General features: G+C 47.6%; 1 long non-coding RNA gene across 1 annotated transcript; it reads right to left on the bottom strand.

The window, feature by feature from the left end:
• Positions 1-464: 464 nt before the first annotated feature.
• Positions 465-2223, bottom strand: LOC141042560 (uncharacterized). The gene is made up of 2 exons (XR_012205761.1): positions 1792-2223; positions 465-905 (listed from the first exon to the last, which is right to left on the bottom strand). It is a non-coding gene; the product is annotated as an uncharacterized lncRNA (long non-coding RNA).
• Positions 2224-13616: the final 11393 nt, after the last annotated feature.

The following is a 13616-nucleotide window of genomic DNA, read 5'->3' as shown; positions in this document are numbered from 1 at the left end:
TTACACATGGGGCCCACCATGAAAGGTCTCCTCGTTGCGTGCTTTGTGCGCTACTCCTTCTCTATAACAATCTTGGACATGCTTGATTTTTCTTCTTTTCATGTTGTTTATGTTTACGAAATAAGCTATAATGAGAGTCGTATTGTACTGAGATAGGAAAATAGTAGAAGTAATAGATAAAGAATTAATCGACGGCCATTTAATATTTGTAAGAAAACCTAATTAAACTACAGAGAATGATACGTTTTGGATCCGTAACACGATCACTTGTAGTGCAAGATGAGCACACACAACAATCCAACTGAACAATTGTAGTGCAAGACAGTAAGAAACCAGGAATGTGCCTTTCCATATAACCAACCCAGTTAGTTCTTTTGCTTTAGGCAACCAAATACGAGCTCCAGCACCTGCCAGGTTTATTCCGTGCAAGCCCCCAAATAAGGAAAGATAGTAAAACTGCTAAATTCTTCTACTATATAATACTCACATCTTAATATTAAGCAAGAAAAACCACACACGCTGCCATACAACTATTTTGTTGACTCCCAGCCACACCTCCCCACATACAGACTTATTTGACCAAGAAATGAGTAACTTCGGTGAGCGAGGATAAAAGAAGAGGGCTCGAGGACAAATCATAACTTTATATACAAATGTACAACTCTCAATGTAAATACACATCTATCCAACTATACAGTCCAGTTGTAAGGCACCGAGTGCGTTTATCACGACGTCCTGATCAAATTGATCAAGGATCGCCTTCAATATCCTGGCCAGTACAATTACCATATGCATAGACCAAAAGATATAAATTGAGTGTGCCTTTTCTTTTTCTGAACACTCAATATATGGCGGGTACAAATACACTTGAACATTTTGTTATTTCAAAATCAAGGCATGGCGAGCTGTTGGGAGTAGATAAGATGGGACGTCAGGTAATTAATGAAACAAATCTTAGAAAAAAAAGGTATTTTGATACAACTTAGAGAAACCAATTAAATGACCGAGTTTACGAAGCCTCGCCTGGGAGAGATGTATAGAGATGTATAGGAGTAACAAATAAAGCTATGATGTTTTATATATGATTTGCTTATAACAAACTAGTGCACTTTAATCTTTGATTACAGTCTAGTAGATCAAACATTTCAGTAGCCACACGTACAGCTAAGAATATGCAGAAACAACATAGCAAGAATTCAGTAATTAGTTCTCAATGAACTACATTAGTTGGACTATTACGAACAATATCCACAAATTGATAGCACATCACATGCATAAGCAGCGATTAATGACAACCCCAGCGATAAAACACGAACATGCAAGGAAGAAGATTCACCTATGCAGGATGCAGTCTAGTGCTATATATTCAGAAATAACTAATTCTTGTCTGTTATCTCTCGATTCTTCTTGTGCTATATATATTCTAAACCACTGGAGGATTTAATTAGTCCACACATGATTACATAATAGTGAATCATGAATCCCCAAAACAAAAACGAGCTAGCAAGCAAAGAAAGAAACACAAATGGACACCGTTTTTTCCCAAAGGAGGGTATAACCCTGGAGTCATCACAAATTCACAATAGTGGACACCTGACCAAGATCCAATTAATCACCACCATGCATGCGAGACTGATCAATTACTATATCGATATCAAGATGAACACATATATTGCTTAATATACAGTGCGCATGTGTGTATGTAGCTAATCAAGCACTGAATTTCATTATTACTCACTAAATAAAAATACACGATTGATTAGCCATCAAATCCAGAGGGGTGTAGCTCACCGGTCCCCAGTGCTAGTGCCTGTCGAGCCGGGACATGCCAACCATGGAGGCAGCCACGGGGGCGTAGTAGTAGTAGTGCGTCGACCCCGAGACTGCCTGAGTCGACCCCGAGACCGCCTGAGTCGGCGCTGGTGTGTGGCGGAAGGCCATGCCGGAGAACCGTACGGCCACGAGCAGCGCCGTGCCGACCTCCATCGCCATGGCGACGACCTCGTGCAGCCGGCAGATGCACCTCCGCATGGCCACCCCCAGCACCACATGGATCACGCAGTCCATGGTGGACATCGATCGGCCTGCGGCAAAGGCGAGATCGACCTCGCCGGTGTCGACGACCTAGCTGCTCTCTAGCTAGCTTTTCTTTGGAAGCCTGGCGTTAATTTAGTTGTGTGTTCGATCGAACTAGCTAGCTCGCGGCGTGTGTTTTACACGGCAGGTAGGTTGCTTTTGTCATCTACTACCTTTCAATATAGATTTGGTACCTAGTGTGTACGTGATGCCGATGGCCGTCTGATGGACCGATGCAAGTTGTGTAGATCCATGAAAAATTACTAACTTACCATTTTTAAAATTTGCCTGAATTTGTTTAATAGTTTTTTAAAAATTTGTTTAATAGTTTTTTTTTAAATTAGTTAGTATGACTTGTAGTTATGGCTACTTCCTCATCCAAAAAATGCAAGGCGTACACAAGACAGAATATTATGTTTGACCAATAATCATGACACAAAAATAATATGCTCATGGGAATTGTATTCATAAGTATTTTCAGTGATGTCATTTGTGTTTCACATATTTCATATTTGCAATATGTGTATGCCCATTATCAAATTTTGACAGAATGGATTTCTTAAATTAATTTTTAGAAGAATTTCTTAACTACAGAACACCAATTTGTGGCAGATCATCAAATGTGGACATCCCTAAGCTTGCGCAGTTGCACTAGATTATTATAACTAGGCATAGTACTATGTTCTACCGACAAAAGAGCTAGGTTCTCAATATCAGATCCGACCAGCAATAATCCATGTGTGCATGTCGTCATCTCAGTTACTCAATGGCCACATCATGGTTGTATGTTTAAAGAATTTTTATAGCACGCCAAGGTGCATCCATGGCCTACCTGTACACAATGGCCTCTCTCAACAAATAGGCACATCTGCTGTGAATTTTTTTTTTTTTTGCAAGAAGCTCTTGTCATTGTTAGGGTAGACAAAAAAGACTATGCACACAATGAATCATGACTGCGCATAGTGTATTGAATGATTCAACTGTATATGACACAAACAAGAATACATATTTAATGTCCAATGAAACGATTTCCCATGCATGTGTTTTTTCAGAAGACAGTGGCAAGAAGAACCACAGAATTCCTAGGTCTACGATATGCAAAAACATGAAAAATATGATATCATGTGCATCAGGGGGCTGTTTGGATCACTACCCTCACCCTTTTTTTGGAACGAAGGCTCAAGAAGAGCCCCGCTTTGACTTAACAAAACCATCAACCGGCCAGGATTACATGACTGCCACTTACAACAAGAAAACAGAGAGCGAAAATAAAGATACAATGTGCTCAGTAGAACAACTCGAAGGCAATGAAATGCCATCAAATGCCGCTACGCCAAAACCAGCTAACCTACAAAGGCTACGGGAGGAAGGCGCCACCGTGCATGTTTTGTGTCACTGACTGCCACCTGAGGAAAAACAGGGGCAACACCTGATCTGACTCCGCCGCTGCAAAGGGCCCCTACCCTTTCACCCGGGCTAGACGGGTGCCGCACCGGCGGCCGGCTGAGTGGTTCACCCTAGAACCCAGATCAAAGTACCCAAGCTGCCAAAGGAGAGGCACCACGGACAAACCCACAAGAAACAGGGAGCCGATCACCCAATAACCATCGCCGGTAGCAGCAAGGCAGAGCACCGGACGCGAGTTGTCGAAACGAAGGCGCTGAAAACCCCGGAGAAGGCCAAAAGGATGCAGCACCATGCATCGGTCAAGGATAGGAGTCTCCATAGCCCAAGACATTTCACTGGCACCGAGAAAGGGACCCCGATCCCCTCGCACCAACAGCTGGAACCATCCACACCTGGACCCAAGCAGGCTGCCAAAGATGAGATCAGACCAATACAATCCGCTGTCGAAACACCACCAACTCCACCACCACTTGAGCACTTCCCGGACGACGCCTTCAAGAAGTGTCACGCCACCAAGGTGCCGTCGTCGCCATGAATCGAGGAACTAAGGCTTTCTCCCGAGCTGCTGGGTGGGGTGGGAGGTACACGAAGCCCACCGAAGCCTTCAGCAAGGGAAACGACGCCCAAAGGCGACGTCTTCAGTGTGGCCGCCACGCCGGCGAGGGGTTTCCCCCGGATCCGCACCCAGCCACCAGATCCGCACACCCGCCTACCGAAAACAGCTACCAGAGCCACCAGGGACAGGGGACGGCGCGAATCGGAGCAGATCTATGCTGAGGACGACGATTATCCAAGGTACAGCCAACCTGCGGGAGGCCGCTGCAGCCGCCGACGACCGCCGCCTCCGCGCCACCCGCCCGTCCGGGAAGATGGCCCACCTGCACCCAGCGGCGCCGCCCACCGCACAGGCCACACCGTTGGCCGGCGCCCGGGGCCGGCGACCCGGAAGCCGAGGCTCTCCACGCAGGGTGGAGCCGCGAGGTCCCCGCCGCCACCTTCATGGGTGTCGAGCGGCCGCGCCGATGGCCACCTCTGGCGGCAGCGGAGGGAGGGAGGGGGCTGGGGGACTAGGTGGTGGCGGCTAGGGTTGGCCCCCGAGTTGCCTCAGAGGAGACAACACGGGGGAGGGATTTTGTGTAGTCAATTGACGCTTTATTACCAGCATCGACCCATTGCCCTCACCTGGCTGACAATAAATTGGACTTTCACGCAGACTTGGTGGTCATTCGGATGGAGAACAAATAATTGGTGCCCCACACTTCTATGACAGCCATAGTTCAATTCACAGCCAATATTTTAGCAAGGCACGGGCGTCAAAATCCTACCACAATTATTTGGCAAACAAAAATTAGCAAGGCCAACACAGGCACAAACCGAACAGCCTCTAGAATCTTACCGCACTGAATTCTCCAAGAGATTTAGGTGGGGTTTGGTTCTCTAGTCCTAGGACTTTTTCTAGTCCCTAAGATTTTTTGAAAAAGACTTGTAAGAAGATGCTTCTAAGGACTTTTAGCAAAAAGTCCCAAAAAAGTCCCTCCCTGTTTGGTTTGCTAGGGACTTTTAGGGACTTTTTTTAGTCCCAACACAAAAAAGTCCCTGGAACCAAACACCCCCTTAACTGATGGGTAAATTTACAACGAATAACGTCCAAATAAATCTTAACGAAAAATATGTATCAGGTACAAACAGCAAAAGAACAATTCTAAATGTTTTAGTCCTCCAAAATTAGGAAAAAAATCATTCGAATTAAATATAGTATACCATTAACAACGGAAAAAGCTTATCTCAATTCAATCAAGGAATCCAAATTATTATTATTATTTTATTAATTTCATTGGTCTGTCATATATTTGTAGTTACCGGTTATCTTAACACCATGTCCCAAAATTGATCAAAAAGGTTAGCCAAGGACAGCAAAGTCAGTTACTCACATGGGGCATAGCTTTTATCACCTATGCGAGAGCGTGCCGGGGATGGCCGTAACACGATGTGCTCATTCCCATGTGGTTTGCACTGTCTTCGACACTTGATGTTCTCAATCAATCATGTGTACTAGTAGTAAACATGCATGAACAATGATTTCTTATTTAATACCCTCTATTGCACAATGTAGTGTCTATAGATTTTTGTGAAAATCAAATATTGCCAACTTTGACCAAGTGTATAGAAAAAACTGTCTATATCTACAATACCAAACATGCACATTCTGAAAATATAACTCACGATGTATCCAATAATGTGCATTTGGTATTCTAGATGTACCTACTTTTCTCTATAAACATGGTCAAAGTTTGTAATATTTGACTTTTGTAAAAATCTATAGGCACTACATTATGGAATGGAGGGAGTAGAATTTTATAGAATTTTAGAGCGTGAGAACACTTATTAGGATTTGCTTGACGCTCTATTGGAGAAAAACGAAGTAGCCCTCTGCTATGGAAATTGTTGCAACTGCAAGCATCGCCATGGCCAATGCTGTAAAGGTCAAACGCTATGAAACCCTCTGCTGAACAACTAGTTCATCAGTTGCATTCTGTTTATAAATTGTTTGACCTGCCCGACCCCATAAGTATTGCGTAGTCTGATGAAACTGAGCGCACTGTTAGCGGCGTGTGTGGAGGGCCCGGATGCATGAGGACATGATGTGGTCATCGATCGGCCGCTGGCACACATACCAAGGGCGGGTGTCGACATCTTGTCTTGGGTTAATTTGGCGTTTGCTTCACGGCCATTCTCGCTGAGTCATCCTCCATGCTGATTCATGCGAGGATACAATGCCTTGTTTAATTTTCTTCTCCGCGAGATCGTATCGGGGAGTGCATCTCACCTGGCATACATACGCACTGTTCATGCATCGAACCCAGTGTGGGCAATGTTTGGATACCGGATGAAAAAGAATCTCGCGAGACACTGGGATTCTCGGTTACGCGTTAGCCAAATATGCCAGCTAGTTTTTGGATGCTTTTTAAAATGAATTTTGAATCCTGATAAAATTCGCCCCTATTTTAGTCAAATTTCAATCGAATTCAAAATTTCTTGCTCTGTAAGACGATTTCTGTGTGGTACTGAGATTTTCAGTTAACATATTTTTTCACTCGGTATCCAAAACCTTGCGCGTGGGTAAGCTTTGCAGGTACTATGCCGAGGTGAAAAATTTTGGCTTCAAACCAATCATGCTCTAAGTCTGACAATAGAATAGGGGGTACGTAGGAGGAGGCAAGATCCTAGCTACGATGAGGTTGTGCACGCAAGGTTTACGAGTTCAGGCCCTTCGCGGAGGAACTAACAGCCCTACGTCTCGGTGCCCGGAGGCTTGGTCGATTGGATTATGCGTGAAGTTACAGGGGGTGCGAACTCTTGTGCCAGTAGAGGGGGTGGCTTATATAGAGTGCGCCAGGACCCCAGCCAACCCACGTTACAAGGGGTTCAATGTACATTAAGGTGAGACGTTATTGGTAACGCCTATAATAAAGACATATAAATGATCATTAAGACTACGGAGTGAACGCCTGACCGTTGCCATCCTGAGTGACTTTAGATCTTCTGTACTCCGAGTAGTTTCTGGTATGGTCAAATGATTATATCTTGGTGGAATGGAATTGGGTTATCCGAGTGGAATTGTTAGTCGAGTGGGTTGCACTCTGAGGTGATTTCAGTCGGTAGATGCCGCTATGCTTTGAATGCATTTGACTCTAGGGAAGTGTCCTTGGGAAGGGTGTCCAGGTCAGGCCTATTACCCTACCCTAGATACATGTCATCGTCATTAGCCCCCGAATGGATCGAGGTCCGAGTGGAGAAGAGGTTGAAGACAATTCTAACCCGATTTATATGTGCTTCGGAGGCATTTTAGCTGGGTCAGTGAACTATGCTGAAGCTTCAACTTCCTTGTCGGTCGCCTTGATCCATTCAGAGTTTGTCGAGTGAACTTATACTAATATGCTTCGAGTGTTGGAATGGTATAAAACCTTAGGTGTGATTAATTACTCTGCGGTTTCCGGATCTCACGGGATTCAAAATTTCGGGGAAGCGCACGGGACGGGGCGTACAGCAGTAAACGGAGTGGATAGACAGAGGCGCCTCGATCTTTGCACCACCTTTTTCGCCACGTATCCTGCGCGCGACTGTTGCAGGATTTGACAGGATCGCTTGGGCCCATGAGTCAGCCACTCAGAAACATCCCCATAAAAGGCGTCGAGGCTGATGTGTTGCACAGTGTGCCCTATTTCCCCTTCTTGCTCCTCTGCTTCTCCACCGCATCCGCCTCAACTCTCGACGCCGCTGCCCTGCCTGTGCGCGGTTTGCCGCGATGGGAAAAGACAAGACGACGGCTCTGGAGCGAGCGAAGAAGGCGACGGCGGCGGCGAAAGGCAAGAAGACGAGTCGAGGGGGATATTCATCGAGGTCCGGTCTGCCGCCTAGCTGGATCCAGGGGGACTAGATTCGGTCCACGATCTTGAAGGAGGATTTGGAAGATCTGGCCAGCGGAGGCTTGATCGCCCATGGGTCATGGAGGCTGCCGGGGAGTGAGACTGAGCCCCAGCCGCAAGAGGGTTAGTGCGTCCTGCTTGCCACTCACGTCGACCGGGGTTTCACTCTGCCTCCCCACCCTTTCTTCCGGGGTTTTCTGAACTTCTTTGGTGCCCAACTTCACCACTTTTCTCCCAACACAATCACACTCCTTGCCGCGTATATTTCTTTGTGTGAAAACTTCTTGGGTTGTCGACCGCACTGGGGTCTGTTCAAGCACATTTTCACCTGCCGCTCTCAGACTGTGAAGAAGGCAAATCCGAGTGACAAAAAGACACGTGTGATCCAAATGTGTGGGGGTCTAGGGATTCAGACGAGGGGTAGGAGTACTTTTCCTCCCATGACTCTTCCCGACTCAGTCAGAGGGTGGCAGTCGACTTGGTTCTACTGCAAAGACGTTCCGACTCCTGGTCAGTCGACCGGCCTTCCCCTTTCACCATGGACCGAGTCAATCAACCTTCCTCGCTTATCGTGACTTCAGAGGAGAAGGGAGACGTGTCCATGCTAGTCGACCGGGTAGTCCAACTGGTTCGTGATGGCGTGACTGGGATGGATTTGTAGGAAGTGTTTCTGAGTAGATGCATCCAGCCTCTTCAAGCCCGCGATCACCCGATGTGGATGTATTCGGGCCCCAGCGACACCGCTCGGGTCGACCCAGAGGAAGTATCCGAGGAGACGGTGGAGCAGTGGCTGCGGAGCATCACTGGAAATAAAGACAACCCCAGGGGGTCCAGGAGGGTTGCTCCATTTGACTCCGAAAATGAACCAGACAAGGTTTGATCTTTGTTTCCAAGTACAATTTTATCCTGATTTTTGATTGTCCTTGACCTTGATTGGTGCTCGTCAAACTTCTTGCCTCACAGATTTATACTGAGATGTACTCGATGCCGAATGGAGAACAAGTCCAGGAGGGAGCCGAGTGTAGAGGTGAGAGTGCCGACTGGAAATCCGAAGATGGAAGCGATGATGACGACGACTCGAGCAGTGGCGAGGAAGTCGACTCACCACCTCGTCCTGAAAGACGTTCAAAGTAGACGCACGACCCAGCAGGTGGACGTGGCAAAGCGGTCGCGTCAGGCGCGCAGGTGTTGAAGCGCACTCGGAAATCCACTCGCGAGGCGACAGAGAAGGCCCTGAAGTAGCCCAAGGTTGCGCCGACAAAGACTCGGAAGGCCCTGCCAAAGATCAAAGTGGACGTCCCCGTTGCCTCTGCGTAAGTATTTTGCTTTATCTCTTTGCTATTGTGTCGTTTGGAAACTTCTGTACTTCAGTCGACTCATTCTCTTGTTTGACCGAGTGAGTTCTGAAATTCTCAGCGCTGCTACCTCCGCGACCTCCATGGACGTTTACAAGGACAACGAGGAAACTGAAGATGCGGCCACCTCCAAAGCAGGTACAACTATGCAATCTTGCACTTATTTTGTCGATTGTATTATGGGTCGACTGAATACTCATGGTCGAGTCTCTTGCACCACCGCAAAATATCATTGAACTTCCAGATGATGATGAAGACGTGCCTCAGAAGACCACGGGAAGAAAGAGCAGAACTTCGGGTAGGAGGGCGCCTTCCAGCAAGGTACCTCAGTCGGCGACAGCGCTAGAGCCAGTGGTTTAGCAATCTGGAGACCCGGTTCGAGCTTCCATTTCTTTCGCTGTTCCTGTGTCGACTGATCGTCCCTCGGCGTCGACTGCCCAAGTCCCTGCTCCGTCTGTGCAGCTCCATGCTTCGGATCCTTTGACTGCTTCAACCAACCCATCAACTTCACTCTTCGTTTCCCATCATGTCCCAGAGGACCAGGTAGGCGCTGCTAAGGAAGCTATACGCCAAGCAGGCCTTATGATGGAGCAGATGAAGGTGGTGTGTGAGGCCAGTCAGGCTGCTTATGATGCCAGCTCAGCTCTCCAAGCCAACGTCCAGGTTAGTTGATTTCCGACTCATCTTTGGTTTAACCCTTGCTCTGCTAGGATATGATACTTGAAAACTGCTGCTTTATTATTCGTAAGATGTCTGTGGATGAGTGTTTTGAAACCTTTAATGTGTATCTATCATGAGTCTACACCTTGCATCTGTACACCCACTGGGTGTTTAAACTTTTGCTGTATAATTCTTTCACTTGAGTCGACTAGGTCATGTCGAGTGTATCCCTGAATCAGTGGGGGCACGCAGAGTGCACCACTGGGCGTAGTCCCTGAGACCGCCGTCAAATGTTTTATTCAGCGGGGGTCTTTATCAAAATGTCTCTTTACAATTCTTCCACTCGGTCTAGACTGGTCGTGCCGAGTGGGATCCGGACCAGTGGGGGCATGCTAAGTGCACCCACTGGGTGTAGTCCCCGAGACCGCGGTCGACTGCGGGCAGTCGGCGGTGGTCTGAGAACAAGCATTGCCACTTTTGTTTTTTTGGAACCACGTCGAGTGGAAAGCCGAACCAGTGGGGGCACGCCATGTGCACCCACTGGGTGTAGTCCCCGAGACTACTGTTGAATGTTTGATTCAGAAGTAGTCTTAGAACTCTTTTTGCTGTAATGACCTGAACTTGTATCTTTTTCGCTCGGAAGCAATTGATCTTTGTCCCAGTCAATTGACGTGTCTTATTCATTGACTGTAGAAATCCTGTGACTTCGGGGTCCAGTTCGCTGACTTGCAAAAAAAAACAGATCGAACTCAATCTCGACCTTGAGCTAGCCAAGGAAAACATGCAGAAGGCTAAGGATGAAGCAACTGCCATGGGAGGTAATAGCTTGTCGACTGTTTACTTTGTCATCTTTTCCTTCCATTCTTTGAACTGAGTGACACTACTCGAACAGATGTGCGTAGTGAAAACAGACAACTCCAAGCTCGTCTGAAGAATGTTATTTCTTTAGACAAAATGAAGCAGGCTCTCGAGCAGAAGGACCTCGACCTCGCTGCTGCGCAGAAGACGGCACGGGAGAAAAACGAACTTGCTGATAAGAAGCTGGCTTCAGTCGTCAAGTTGGAAGAAGAAAACACCAAACTGAAGACTGCCATCAGCGAAGCCAACAAGGAAGTCGTGCAGCTGAAGAAGGACAAGGTGACTCTGACCGACAAAGTTGGAGATCTCACTCGGAAGAAGGACGAGCTGGAGGTTTATCTGGGAGCACTCGCCAAGAAGCTGTTCCTTATGCCTGAAGGTACCTTTCCTTGTCCGACTGATTTGCTGCTGTCGACTCATCATTTCATTGTGTGTGCAGAATTCTGTCAAAACTTCGAGGAAGAGACTGGGCAAATTGAGACAAACTTGGACCCCATCAACTCCCCTGTTAAGGATGAAGCTTCCATGAACGTGCTCCGACTGGAATCTCGTCTTGCCAGCGCCATGGACTACCTCGCACGACTGAAGGTGGCGGTGTCGCGGATCGACACGGCGCTCTGGCCAAGGGTGACATTTCAGAATGATCTCGAGTCTCTGATGACTCGACTCAATGAGATCCCTGGTCAAGTGCAGGAATGGAAGAAGTCATCCGCCCGATGCGGTGCTGATGTGGCTCTGTCTCTGGTTCGCGTCCATTGCAAAGAGGCCAAGGAGGAGAAACTAGGAGCACTCAAGGTGGCCAATACCAAGAAACTTGACTTCCAGTCTTTCATGGAGACCTTCATCGAAGCAGCCACCCGTATTGCGGACGGAATCGACCTGGACGAGTTCGTCGAGCCTGCCAGCCCTCCTCCCATGGAGTGAACGAACTTTAAGCCTTGATTAAATTTTCCTCGGAATGCCGAGTGATTTTGTAACCGTTATACTCTTTCGGGCCTGATGCCCGAGCACTTTTACCCGCGGTTCTGAACCCTGTGAGATTTATCCGAACTTGGTTTTTCTTTGAATATGGTTGCTTTGGTTTTACCGCTTTCAAATCTCTTGACTCCGAGTGGAACTTGTTTCTTCACTCAGAACTGACATTGTATTTGTGACGCAGCTCTGACGAGGGGGTTGTGGCCATGAGCATTAGATGTTGTACATGACCTGCACTTCATCGTCCTTGCGGATCAGGATGGAGTACATTGTACTTGTGATGCAGCTCCATCGAGAGGGTCATGGGCAAGAGCATCGGGTGCTGCACACGACCTGTAGCTTCTCATCCTTGCGGATTGGGATGGAGCGTACATTGTACTTGTGACTCGGTACTTGTGAGTGGTTTTTAACTTAGGCGAGTACAGGACTGCAGCTAAGCCCCCGAGTGAGAGGGTTGCTCTTTACTCAGTGGGATTTTTGAAACTTAGGCGAGTACAGGACTGCAGCTAAGCCCCCGAGTGAGAGGGTTGCTCTTCACTCGGTGGGATTTTTTTTAAACTTAGGCGCGTACGGAACTGCAGCTAAGCCCCCGAGTGAGAGGATTGCTCTTCACTCAGTAGGATTTTTTATACTTAGGCGAGTACTGAACTGCAGCTAAGCCCCCGAGTGAGAGGATTGTTCTTCACTCGGTAGGATTTTTTAAACTTACGCGAGTACAGGACTGCAGCTAAGCCCCCGAGTGAGAGGGTTGCTCTTCACTCGGTAGGATTTTTTTAACTTAGGCGAGTACAGAACTGCAGCTAAGCCCCCGAGTGAGAGGGTTGCTCTTCACTCGATAGGATTTTTTTAACTTAGGCGAGTACGGAACTGCAGCTAAGCCCCCGAGTGAGAGGGTTGCTCTTTACTCGGTAGGATTTTTTTAACTTAGGCGAGTACGGAACTAGAGCTAAGCCCCCGAGTGGGAGGGTTGCTCTTCACTCAGTGGGATTTTTGAAACTTAGGCGAGTACAGGACTGCAGCTAAGCCCCCGATTGAGAGGGTTGCCCTTCACTCGGTAGGATTTTTTAAACTTAGGCGAATCGGGTTCGCGGCTAAGCCCCCGAGTGAGAGGATTTCTCTTCACTCAGAGTTTGTTTTTGAAACTTAGGCGAATCAGGTTCGCAGCTAAGCCACCCACTGGGGGTTTTTGAACACATGCATATGTAACAACAATCATTTAGGAGACTGTAAAACTGCTTCTTTGATAAACAAACCGAAAGGTACTTCTTATTACATCTCATCAGTCTGAATGTTTAAGTATGAGAATGGCGGAGCAGCTCCGCATTCCAAGCGCGTGGCTCGTCTTTCTTGTGTTCCACATTGTAAAGGTGATACGCTCCGTTGTGGAGCACCTTGGTGATGATGAAGGGGCCTTCCCAAGCGGGAGCAAGCTTGTGAGGCCATTGCTGATCCACTCGGAGCACAAGGTCTCCTTCCTGAAATGCTCGACCTCTCATGTTTCTCGCATGGAATCGACGGAGGTCTTGCTGATAAATGGTCGACCGGATCAGGGCCATCTCTCTTGCTTCTTCCAGAAGATCAACAACATCTTGTCGAGCTTGTTCTGCTTCGACTTCTGAGAAAAGTTCCACTCGAGGCGCGTTTTGAAGCAAATCACTCGGCAGCACGGCTTCAGCCCCATAGACCATGAAGAAGGGAGTCCGACCAGTCGACCGATTTGGTGTTGTTCTCAATCCCCAAAGGACTAAAGGTAACTCGTCTACCCAAGAGCCTGCTGCATGCTTGAGGTCACACATCAACCGGGGTTTCAACCCTTGGAGGATCAAACCATTTGCTCTTTCGGCTTGTCCGTTCGACT

Source organism: Aegilops tauschii, chromosome 3 (genome assembly GCF_002575655.3).
Source record: "Aegilops tauschii subsp. strangulata cultivar AL8/78 chromosome 3, Aet v6.0, whole genome shotgun sequence".
Lineage (NCBI taxonomy): Eukaryota > Viridiplantae > Streptophyta > Magnoliopsida > Poales > Poaceae > Aegilops > Aegilops tauschii.
This window is presented reverse-complemented; position numbering and strand designations above follow the sequence as displayed.